General features: G+C 38.4%; 1 pseudogene; it reads right to left on the bottom strand.

The window, feature by feature from the left end:
* Positions 1-4,629: 4,629 nt before the first annotated feature.
* The window catches only part of LOC118842492, a 67,172-nt pseudogene continuing 59,180 nt past the window's right edge, over positions 4,630-12,621 (bottom strand).

The following is a 12,621-nucleotide window of genomic DNA, read 5'->3' as shown; positions in this document are numbered from 1 at the left end:
AGGGCTTGAAATCGTAGCAATCTCTACATTTACAACCAGATGATCTGTCTTGTTCAACTCCATTATCTTCATCATGTCCATGTTGCCAAGCGCCTTCTGGCACTCTCCCTCCTTTTCATCTTCCTTTTGTGTATTGTCTTCTCCTGTTAGATTATAAGCTCCTGGAGGGCAGGGACTGTCTTTTTCTTATGTATATCCCTGGGGCTTAGCATTTTTGTTGTTGTTGAGTTGTTTTCCAATTGTGTCCAACTCTTTGTGACACCATCTGGGGTTTTCTTGAACAAAGATACTAAAGTGGTTTGCCATTTCCTTCTCCAGCTCATTTTATAGATAAGGAAACTGAGGCAAACAGGGTTAAATGACTTGTCCAGGGTCACACAGCTAGTAAGTATCTGAGTCCAGATTTGGGAAGATGAATCTTATTAACTTTGGACCCAGTGCTCTATCCACTGCACCATCTAGCTGCCCTAGGGCTTAGCATAGCACCTGGCATAGAGTAGGAACTTAAGAAATGTTTATTGTATTGTATTTAACCCCTCTCAAGCTCAATTTCCTCATCTGCATCATGAGAATAATAAAGCTTGCATGACCTACCCTACAGAGTCAATGTGACAAACAGGTTCTGTAAACCTCACAGAATGTAAAATCTCAGAGAAATCATCATTATTACTGCTATTTTAAATGATAAAATCTTCTCCACGTGGATGTTTCATATAGTTCAATAAGAGGTGGAGACTGAGATGATATATGAGCACTGATTTTTATTTCAAGGCCTGAAGGCTGTTTATGTCATTGTTTTTACGTTTACAGCCCTCAGCATGATAGCAAAAAAAAAGTATACTGGCTTATAAACTTCTCTGTGAGTCACAAATATAAAGCCTTGTAATGCTTGCTATTAGCCCCTGTAGTTCTACATCCTAAGCACTGCGGGAGGGAAACATTGCTATTTCATCTTCCCTGCTTCTCTGAGGGTTATGTGACAGGACAAAGAAGAACCAAGAGACCAACTGTTTATGCTTTGGAGGAAACCCAAGTTGTCTTCCTGGCCTGTCTCGGCTCAACTAGGCACCATCAAAAAAGGGTATAAGCTATAAAGTTCAATAAACTAAGCAGCCACGTCCTACTTAAGGGATCCAGGATACAGATAATTATCTCAGTTCTAGAGAACTATCATGCTGGAGTTATTCATTTCTTTTCTAGAAAATTACAAGGATTGATTTTTCTTCCCAGAGTCCATCCAATATCTGAATAAGGACTCAAATGCACTCCTTAGTTCTGGCTCTACCGATAATTATCTGTATGGAATCAGGCCTCAGTATACTTATATTTCAAATGAAGGAGCTAGGTTAGACGAACTCCATGGTCTGCACCAGCTCTAAAATTCTGTAACCATGATCCACATTACCAGACTTGGTAAATTGACAATTAAAGAAGTGGCTGAATTTGATCAGGAGGTATAACGTCAGGGTGGCAAAGACTAGATGATGTTGAATCTGGAAGTAAGAAATGGAATTCTGAGAGGAGGAACAGAAAATATGAATTCTCAGGGTCCCAAAGAAACTACAACAGCAATCACTAGAAAAATTTTTCTCCCTTTGTCAGACTAACTTCTAGAATTAAAATATGGTCTTGTATGTGGATAGCACTGGAGATGGTAAGGAAAGAGAGGAAATGCTATTTTGCTTTCCTTTTCTTTTTTCTAACAGAAATTTACTGACTACAAATTATGTTCAAGGTACTTCGCTAAATGGCATGGAAGTGCAAAGATGAGTTAATATAAGGTCTCTGTCTCTGAGCCTCTAATGAGGAGCTCATTAGAAGAGATACCATGAGAAGATTCAGGCTGGCTGGCTGGTGCAAGCTAGACAACCTAGCCTATATGTACCTAGACAAGAACACCTGAAAGGCAGCTACTCAAGCTTTGCTTGAAGACTCTGATTTGGGCCTATAAGGAAGAATCACCTCCCAAAGCTGCCAATTCTAATTTTTGAGTTTTACTTAGGAAGTACCATTGTATAGTGAATAAGGTACTGGATTCAGTGCCAAGAAGACCTGGCTTTGAATCCTACCTTATACAATTAATAGTTATGTGACCATGGACTTTTTCAAGGTCGGTTTCTACATATGTAAAATGGGGATTATAATAGCACCTGTTGTTATGTCTATGTTGTTATGAGGATAAAGTGAGGTAATTTAAATATATATGTATACATATACATACATACATGCACACACATGCGTATATATGTATGTGTGTGTGTGTATATATATATATATACCTACACATATGGGTGTATATATGCATGTGCACACACACATATATGTGTATATATATATGTATACACACACACACACATACACATATATATATACATATGTGTATATATATATATATATATATATATATATATATGCACTTTGGAAACCTTAAAGCACTATTATTATTGTTGTTGTTCAGTCAGTTAACCCACGTTTATTAAACTAAGTGCTAGGGATGCAAAAAGAGGCAAAAGATAGTTCCAGTCCTCATGGAGTTCACAATCTAATACTGTAGACCACAAGGAAATAATTAAGAGAGGGAAGGCACTAGAATTAAAGGGGGTTGGGAAAGGTATTCTGTAGAAGGCAGGATTTTTATTGGTGTTTTAAGAAATCCAGGGAAGGTAGTAGGCAGAGATGGGGAGAGAGAGCATAGTAGGCATGGGGGACAGCCAGAGAAAATGCCTAGAGTCAAGAGATGGAATGTCTTTTTCAAGCAACGATAAGGAGGCCAATGGAACTGGATGGTTCACAGAAAGAGATGTCACAAAGTCCTTATGGTTTATTTACTCCATAGATAGGAATAAGCTAACTTGAGATCTTTAGTCCCAAACCTGCCAATTTAGAATTGCACATTAAATGAAACGTATTGAGGTAACTACAGCAGTGAAAAGAGTGGGAGGAGTTGATGCTGGAAATTGATGTGCAGAAAAATGAAAACTGACTTTGAGGGAGGAAGGAGAAGATTCGCTTGTTATAAAACACCAGTATGGAGTCTTGAAGCAACTAGCTCTTCATACCTTAGCAATCTTTGTGGGCATCACTATTTCATAGCCCAGAACCAATGTGTTCTTCATAATGATTTCCCTAAATAACCAAGAAATGTTCAAGTTGTGTTTTTCTATTTAATAAGGCAGGGAAATGTGTGCCTCTTTGAATTAATGCATTCATTGCTGTAACATACCATATTCCAACTGGAAAAAGTAGGTATCATTTGTGTCTATCTCTTTAATTATCCAGGAAAATCAGAAAGATTTTATATTCACTTCTCCTTTATTCTCATTTTCTAATTTGCATTAGGGCTTTATGGTTATCTTAGTATAATATGTGTCACTTAACCTTTCCCTTTTTGCCTTCATTATATTTCAATGGAAAGGGCTCCAGATTTAGATTCAGAAGACCTGAGTTCAAATAAATCCCAAACCAATCACAGGCTACTTGCATGACCTTGGGAAACTTTTTTCTGTGCCTTCCTTTCCTTGACTATAAAATCAGGAAATTGGAATAGATTACCACTAAGATCCCTTTCAACATTAAATATGGATCTAGTATCTAATACATATCAAGAGAAGCATGATTCAAACAGACCTTGGAAGGACATAATTTGGGGCCAAATCTAGTAACGTAGAATTCAGTAGAGATGAATGCAAATTTAATAGCGGTAAATATCTTATGCATAGGTTACAAAACCCCTCACAAACATAAGATGGAGGAGTTATAGTTAAATAGAAGCTCATTTGTAAAAGACTGGGGAATTTGGACTACAAACTCAATGTGAATCAAAATTGTAATAGTCAGCTAAGCTAATGCAAACAGGCTACATTGAGGGAAGTGTAGCTTCCTAGAATAAGGAGATGACAGGTCGTTTGTCATTTCTCATAGTAAGGTCATATCTGGAACATTGTGTCTCATTCTAAGTCCCCTATTTTAAGGTCACTGATCAACTTGAGATTGTCCAAAAAAGAGCACCCAATATAGTGAAGGACCTGGAGTTCATGTCACAAGGATTGGTTGAAGGAATTGGGAATATTTAGCCTAGGGAGGAAAGATCTATCAAGAACATGACATGATAACTTTCTTTCTTTGAAGATTTGAGGGGCTACCATGAATAAGATGAATTAGTCTTGTTTTGTTTGGCACTGGAAGGCAGATCTAGGATCAACGAGTGTAAAGTGCCAGGAGGCAAATTTCCATTTGATGTAAAGAAACACATCTTAGAATCAGAGCCATCCAAAAGCAGCCTTTGGAGGATGCTGTGGATTTACACTCTTGGAGGTTTTAGAGCCCAGGCTTGATTATCACTTGTCTTACTAAGTTATTAAGACATCTTTTTTTTTAAAGGTATCAAGGTTTTTAATAAGTTTTAGCCCTAAAGCAAAAAAAGGTGCCAAAAATTGTTGACAAGAATGTTAACCAACATATTCAAATGTTTCAGGTATAAAAAATTCATCCATAGCTTGTAATGTCATTGCAATTAAGGAATAAAATATTTTCCCCTCACCATGGAACTCTATCATTCCACAAGGTTTTTTGGTTGTTCCTCTACTGAGATGCTAGTGAGCAAGTGGGCCTTTTGGGTCCAGATTCTAATCCCAATCTAATTAAAACATCAACTGCAGGCATGGTTGGGGAAATCCCACATTCTTCTGTATGAATTCTTCTGAGGAACTTGAATGGTGACAATTTTCACTTCTGTGTATGCCTGCAGGTCATACTCGCCCAGCTCTCATCTGTTCCTGTTCCCAGACATCTTGTACCCTCCAAATGGGGACTGTGCTCCAAACACATTGTAGCAATTTATCCACACTGTGCCAGCCTGCAGCGCCTGGGAGAGATAGTCGGCCTTGTCTAGTTTTCTTGTGAAGACTGCTGCAGCCAGCCGGTACTTGGAATCATTGGCTCTCTCCACCACCTCTTCAATGGTCTTGAACTTCATAATCTGCATCACCAGCCCAAAGATCTCCTCCAGGGCAATGATCATGTTGTCCTACATATCCCCAAAGATGGTGGGCTGGATGAAGAAGACCTAGTCGGAGGCAGGCCCCCCTCCTCACAGCAGCTTGGCTCCTTGCTGTTTCTCTGAATTGTTGTAGCCCAGAATCTTCATATGTTGTTCTTCATCCACCTGAGGCCCCTGCTTGGTGTGGCTGTCAAAGAGGTTCCCCACCACCCGAGCCTTGGCCTGGGTTATGCTTCTCTCTACAAACTTGGGGTAGATGTCCTCCTGCAGAAGGGTCCTGAAGCCAGCACAGCAGCACTGGCTCTGGTTGAAGAACAGAGCAAAGTGGGCCTGCTCCATGGCCCAGTCCATGTCAGCATCAGACAGGATGATGTTGGGGCTCTTGCCACCCAGCTCCAGGGTCACATTTTTCAGGTGGCTGCTCCTTGAGGCCACCTAGACTAAGCCATCCTGTTAAGGTATAATTTGTACTAGATGGCCACTGAGATACCTTTAAACTTCAAAACTTTGTTCTTCTTTAATATAAGAGTAACTTGTCATTTCTATATCATGATTTTCAAAGAGGGATGTGCTGGAGCCAGCTCTAACCAGCCACCAGCTATTTGTTAAATTTTAGTGTGAGCAATAGCTCACAATACAAATCAGGGCTTGATTCATTGTTTTGTTGATTGTCTAGACATAAGAAGGCATTAATAATGTAGATTCAACTTAAAAGTATGTGTGGACACATTTTTTTCCTGAAGAACTCTGAAGCTAAACATTTATCAGCACACCCCAATATTGATCTATAAACATGAGTCCCATAGAAGACTGAGGGGATGGAGTCATCAACAGACTGAAAGCATGGTGACTGTAGGATAATAATAATAATAATAATAATAGCAATAATAATAATAATGTTGATGATGACGATGATGATGATAACTGACATTTATATGGTACTTTAAGGTTTGCAAAGTACTTTATGTCTATTATCTCATTTGAGCCTCACAACACTCCTGATTTCAAGGATGACAAAGTGCTTTCCTGAGAACAATTGTTTGAGGTCTGTAGTACAAGTATTAATGTTCCCATTTTACATATGAGCAAATTGAAACTCAGAGAAGTTAGGTAATTCAAACTTTTTTAAAAAAGGCTTTTAGGCAGTTTTTCTTAATAAGGAAAAACATTGATCTACGTCACACAGTATGAGGAATAACTAATATAAGGCAACTGAAAAAAGCACATTAAAATAAAACCCAAATCTTGTGGGGATGGAAATGTTGCCTCCAAGAGGACTTTTGGCAGCAAAAATAGACATCAACAGACTCCTTGAAGATTATTCAGGAAGATGTCAAAACACTTCTAGTGAAAAAAAAGTACTTTGACCCACCAATACAAAGTAGCAAGGACCCTCTGGTTCTACTGTAAGAATCTAGTAGAGAAAGATGACAATCAATTGTGAAGCATGAGAAACATTATTCTCTATTTTAACAGTCCCATAGAAATATAGGGTAACTTCTCTTTATGAATGGAAATGAAAAAAATCCACATTCTCTAAAACAATTCCACCCAAGTCCTTCATGAAATATGATACTTTCCTTCTGGACCTGTTTTGATTTTGTAAGAATTTCTTCCAGAAGAAATAAAAATCATTGCGAATTATGGTATTTAGAAATATAGGTCATTAATTTTCTATAGCCTGCAGCAGTAAATCATGCTTGATATCTTGTTTTTGCATTATGTAATAAATATCATGCTTCTTTCTTCAAAAGAAATGGTAAAACATTTTATGTTTTTATCATCAACTTCCTCTCAAAATTCCACACAGTTATTGCAAGGGGGCAGCTCTTTGTTTATTTGTCCTCTGTCGTCCACAGGAGACTGGCCAATCAGATTGACCACAAGATGAGATGAGCCTGTGGCCCTTATTCTGCAGAGTGATAGGGGGTGCTTTTAAATAAAATCCCTTTGAATGATGCAGCCAGCTTTCCTGCTGTTAACAATCTACTGCATATTTTCTGTGTCATTATAATTAAATTAGGTATTAAATCCAAACAGCAAGGAATACTACATGACTGAAAAGCTTTTAGATGAGCTGAACTTTCCTCTTAAGCTCCTGCAATTCTACTATTAGGGGGAATAAACCAAGAGGTGTTATTTAGCCCTATTGTGATTCCCCTGGCTAAGGAGGGGAGTTAGAGAATGAGGATGTGGCTGTAGTGAGGGAGAAGTTGGAGGGAAACATCATTTCCTGGTGTTAAATGGCCATTTTTAGGAATCTTCAAAGAATTACAATCTAGAACTCCATGAACTTGTCAATGCTGCTAGGACTCAGGGGTGGGGGGCCTGTAAACTCGAGGCCACATGTGGCCTTCTAGGTCCTCGGGTGTGGCCTTTTGACTGAGTCCAAGTTTTCCAGAATAAATCCTTTTAAGGATTAAGGGGATTTGTTCTGTGAAGTTTGGATTCAGTCAAAGGGCCACACTTGAGGACATAGAGAGCCACACATGGCCTCACGGCTGCGGGTTCCCCACCCTTGTGTCCTTTCTTTACAAATACCTGTTCAGTCCAGCATCCTACTGTGATAGTAGTATTTGAAGATTTGACCAAGTGACTGCTGAGTACTAACACTGGCACAGAAGTGCATAAAACTGAAGATTCTCTAAACAATGTTGATCTGTAAACCACTTAGTTTCAGATGCTGTTCTTTCAATAATCCTACACTGGTTTGAGACTGGAATTATGAGCAAGGAGAATTGCTCAGTCTCTTGCATCTATAGCATTTCAAAAATACTTCAAACAGAAATCTTTATCTTTTCCCTAAATGCTCTGCTTTTCTGATCTTTCTTATTTCCCGGGGTAGAACCATGCTTGCAGTCACCTAGGTACCTTCAGCTTATCACTCTCACTCATCTTAAATAACCACATTGTTGTCAGATCTTGCTTCCACTTTGACATCTCTCAAATATGTCCTTTTTTTCTTCAATTTACCAGGCCACCACCCTAATTTCTGCCCTCATCACATCTCACCTTTCTGGACTATTAAAATACATCCTGATTGCCCTCCCTGACTCAAATTATTCCTATTCCAATCCATCCTCCACTCAGCTGCCAAAGCGATTTCAACTAATGTACATGTTTCTCCCTCCCCATAACCCCCCTGCCTTGTACTAAATTCCAATGACTTTCTGTTACCTCCAGAATCAGATTTTGTGTACCATTTAAAGTTGTGTCCCCTTCTTATCTTTTTAGTCTTTAACATTAGTCCCTTCAGTGCATGCCACAAACTAGCTATTCCAACCTACTTGCTGTTTCTCACAAATAACATTCTATCTCCTGACTACAGGTCTTTAAACTGTTAACTCCAGGTGCTTGGATGATTTCCATCATCACGTCAACCTTTTAGAATCCTTTGCTTCCTGTAAGGCACAGTTCAAATGCTGTCTTCATCAAGGGACCTTTCTTATCTTCCTCAGCTACTAGTGCCTCCCCTCTGAGATTACCTTGTATTTACTTTGTAAGCATTTTAGATATTCCTATATACATACATGTTAAATGCCACCCCATCCCCCTCAATTTAGAAAGCAAGCTATTTGAAGGCAGTAATATTTTAGCTTTTTGTTGGTATCCCAAGTGCTTATCACAGTACTTGATACTTAGTAAGCATACAATAAATGTCTATAGATTGATTAGTGTCTCAGTGACTCTCAGCAGTGTCCAAATACTAAGAATAGAAGCAAATACCATGACGTTATGCTTCTATGGTATTATGAAACTAAATGGACCTATTGTTTAGTGATGAAAATTTTTTTACCTTTTTTTCTGCCATAAGTTTCTGTGGTCAGTGTAGGAAAGTGATATTGTTAACCAGATCCATATGTCTCAAATCTTATCCAGCCATATGTTAGGAAATCAGAGCCTCTCCAGTGTGGGCACATTGCTTTATCCATGTTGCTACTCCCTTTTCCCCCAATAGCAACATGAGCCCTCAGTGTTTGGAAACTTCCAAACACTAACCTCCTAACTCTCCACCCCTGCAGATCTTGATCCACTCTGCTTTGCAGTCTCCCTAGGGGCCATTGTCCTGATTTCTGGGGGAGTGAAAGCTCACTTAAACCACTTAGAGGTGTGCATAGTACGTGGGACAATGTGCCAGAATGTCTTGGGATATCATTACCACTGGCCCTTCCCCTGAGAGAACATCACCCTAAGGAGTGGTGGAACAACCTGCTCCATGCTTACATACCCCTATGAGTCAGTCCTCTGGAGCTAGAGAGCTCAAGAATATGCTTCACATTCTATCCAGCTTATCATCAGAAACCCAGGCATTGCAGTGTTGTAATTCAGACAATTTCTTTGCTGACACATTCATACCCTTCCTCTTGGCACAGGGAAACTGATTGCATCTTTCCTGGCTCTCCCTTGGGGCTCTGTTCCTCTCAGAAACATTGCTAGCTCTCCCCTTAATAATAATTAAAAAAAAACCCTTCACATAACCATGATATCCTCCTAAGGTAATAACCAGCTAAACTCCTTACATAAAGGTCATTCAAATCAATTGCATATACTTCCTTGCTATCCATTCACTATTAAGTCCTAGGCATTCTGGCTTCTGGTCCCATCATTCCTACTTTCCTGACAGGTCTACCTTAGTTTCCTTTTATGAGTGATAATTTATTTACTTTCCCCTAAACATTAATGTCTCCCAAGCCTCTGTCTTGGTCTCTGTCCTTTCTCTTATATTTATACTTTCTCTCCCTTGGTGGTATCATCTGCATCTAAGAGTTCAAAATAAGCTTTACACAGATTCAATTCAGTTCAGTTCAACAGACAAAGATTAAATACCTATGACGTCCAAAGTACTGTGGTAGGTGCCATGGATACAAAGACAAGGTATTATCTACTATGTTAGATGCTTTGGATACAAATACGAGAAACAATAACAAAAAAATCCTATGACCTCAAGAAATTTATATTATATTGAGAAGACACAGTATGCACATGGTTAATGATATTGGAAGGTGATTTAAGGAGGAAGAAAGACCAAGGATGATGGATGGTCTGTTAAAGAGAGATTTCTCCATGGGGTGAGAAGTAACACTTGGTAACCTCCAAGATCCCATCCAATTTCAACATTCCAATTTTTGAAACCCCAAGTTATTCTAAAACAGTTGGCAAAGGACAAAATGAATAGTCACAGAGCAAGCTCTTCTACATGAGGTGAATAACTGAGCTTGTAGGAGGATTTGCTAGGGACATGAAACATCCAGAGAAATGTGAAGGTGACAGCACTTCAAGGTTTATAAGGCACTTTGTATAAATTATCACATTTGATCATCACAACAACCTAGCACTCTTAGCACTCAAACCACTGTGTCACCTAGCTACTGGCACACTTGGCTAGATACTCAGCACAAAGTCAATGTAGGACATTGTTCATTTCCTTCAGGATCTGAGTGTCCAGGTAAGGAGATACACACACACACACACACACACACACACACACACACACACACACACACAAATGCAGGCACATATGCACACATGCACATACACATCCTCAAAAGGGAAATGACCACATCAGAATAAATGGACTGGCATAGATGGGAAGGGCTACATGATTCAGAGAAGGAAGTTGTCAATGTCCAGATCTGTGTACATGGTTGGTGGTACTCTGTTGATAACTCTGGATTTCCTTTACACATTTCCCTGTCTTCTTTTTTATCTGTAGCCCTTCTGAGTTTGCTATACCCAAGAAAGCTGGTTTTTTACATATCCTATTGTCAACCATTTTCTTCTTAGCCAATTAATAAGTAACCTTTCCCATTACACACTTCCCTCAGATTAAGCAAATGGAAAATGCTCTTTTTGTTTCCATGGTTCCGTATAACATAATGATGAAAAGAAATATTTTCCAGGTTGCATGTGTTAAATATTATCAAAATAACATGGTGTAATAGACTAAGTGTAGGGTTTTGAGTAAAGAAGACTTGGGTTTGACTCCTACCTAAATCACTGAGCTATTTTAACCAATGTCACACACTTACTCTCTCTCATCCTCAGTTTCTTCATCTGTAGAATGAAAGGTTTTCATTTTATCCTTATGATCCTTCTGAGTTTTCCATCAATGATCTTATAAATGTAATGCTAGCATTGCTCTCTTTTAAAAGTGACAATGTTAGATGGTATGAATACAGGAAAAAAATCCTTAAGGTTCAGAGGGTACAAACATTTTAGGTCAAAGTTTTTCATGGATGGCTTTTCTTAATTCCCTTGGTTTTTATTACTTGTTTTTTAAATATCCTTAGCAGTGTCTGAAGGGCTGAGATATGGAAATGTATATTGTGCCCAGTGTAGCTTTCACTCAAACCTTACCATATTAGTCCCTTTCCTCTATCTCTGTGCTAATATTTCTTCCTCTTCAGTTCTGTTAAGAGGCTTTGCCAAGTGAAGTGTCAGGACTTGCCCACATAATTTCCGAAGAACATGTTAACCTTAACCTTGGGAGATCTTAGGACTGTAGAGAAGTGCCAATTTGCATAATAATTTGACAAGATCTTATCCTCTACTAAACCTTCATGTCATAATGGATAGGCAGAGGACAGCTAATGTGGAACACATAGGCATTTTCCAAGTCCTTTTCCTTTTTTTCTCAGCTTGTTCATAGGATATGAATATATTTAATTAATACAAGCAAATGACTAGTTTGATTTTATTTAGGAAAAAATGTTTGCAAAATACAATCTTATAGGAAAGGTCTCTGGATAGTCTGGTAGCAAAGGTGAAGGAGGGGTGGATTTTTGAAAGGTTTTTTGATCTCCCACTATTAGAGGGAAAGGTTGGGGGGGTGTGAATGGTAAGAGAGGGTTCACTAGCAACCAACCGTATGTGTTTCTGTATTGATTGGAAAGATTTCTTAAGACCTAACTTACTGATCCTCTCTTGGGTTAGCAAAATGAAAGAGTGGAATACTGGATTTAGAGTTAAAAGTCCTGACTTTTAATTTCTGGTAAATCACTTCATCTCTCATGGTATCAATTTCCTCACATATATTTTTTAAAAAGCAGGAGGTGGGTGAGGGGAAGTTGGACTGCATGATCTTGAAAAGCCCTTCTAGACTTATATGAACTGATGCAAAGTGAAGTGAGGAGAACCAGGAGAACATTGTACACAGTAACAGTAGTATTGTATGATGAAGAATTGTGAATGACTTAGCTAGTCTCAGCAATAAAATGATGCAAGACAATTCCAAAGTACTTATGATGAAAAATGCTATCCACCTCTATGGAAAGAACTGATGGAGTTCAAAGGAAGATTAAAGCATAATATTTTTCACTTTCTTTTTTCATGTTTTTTTAGGGGTCTGTGTTTTCTTTTATAACATGACTAATATCAAAATATGTTTTAAACGATTGCATGTGTATAACCTATATCAAGATGCTTACTGTCTTAGGAAGATGGGAGGGGAAGGGAGGAAGGAAAGAATTTGTAACTCAAAGTTTTTAAAGATGAATGTTGAAAATTGTTTTTATACGCAATTGGGAAAAATAAAAGATTACTTACATAAAAAGAAAGGTCATTATAGTTCTGAATCTGTAATGACTTTCAATAGGATGCTATATATAATGCTTTATAGCCAT

Source organism: Trichosurus vulpecula, chromosome 3, assembly GCF_011100635.1.
Source record: "Trichosurus vulpecula isolate mTriVul1 chromosome 3, mTriVul1.pri, whole genome shotgun sequence".
NCBI lineage: Eukaryota > Metazoa > Chordata > Mammalia > Diprotodontia > Phalangeridae > Trichosurus > Trichosurus vulpecula.
Note: the sequence above shows the minus strand (reverse complement) of the source record. Positions and strands in the feature narration are given on the sequence as shown.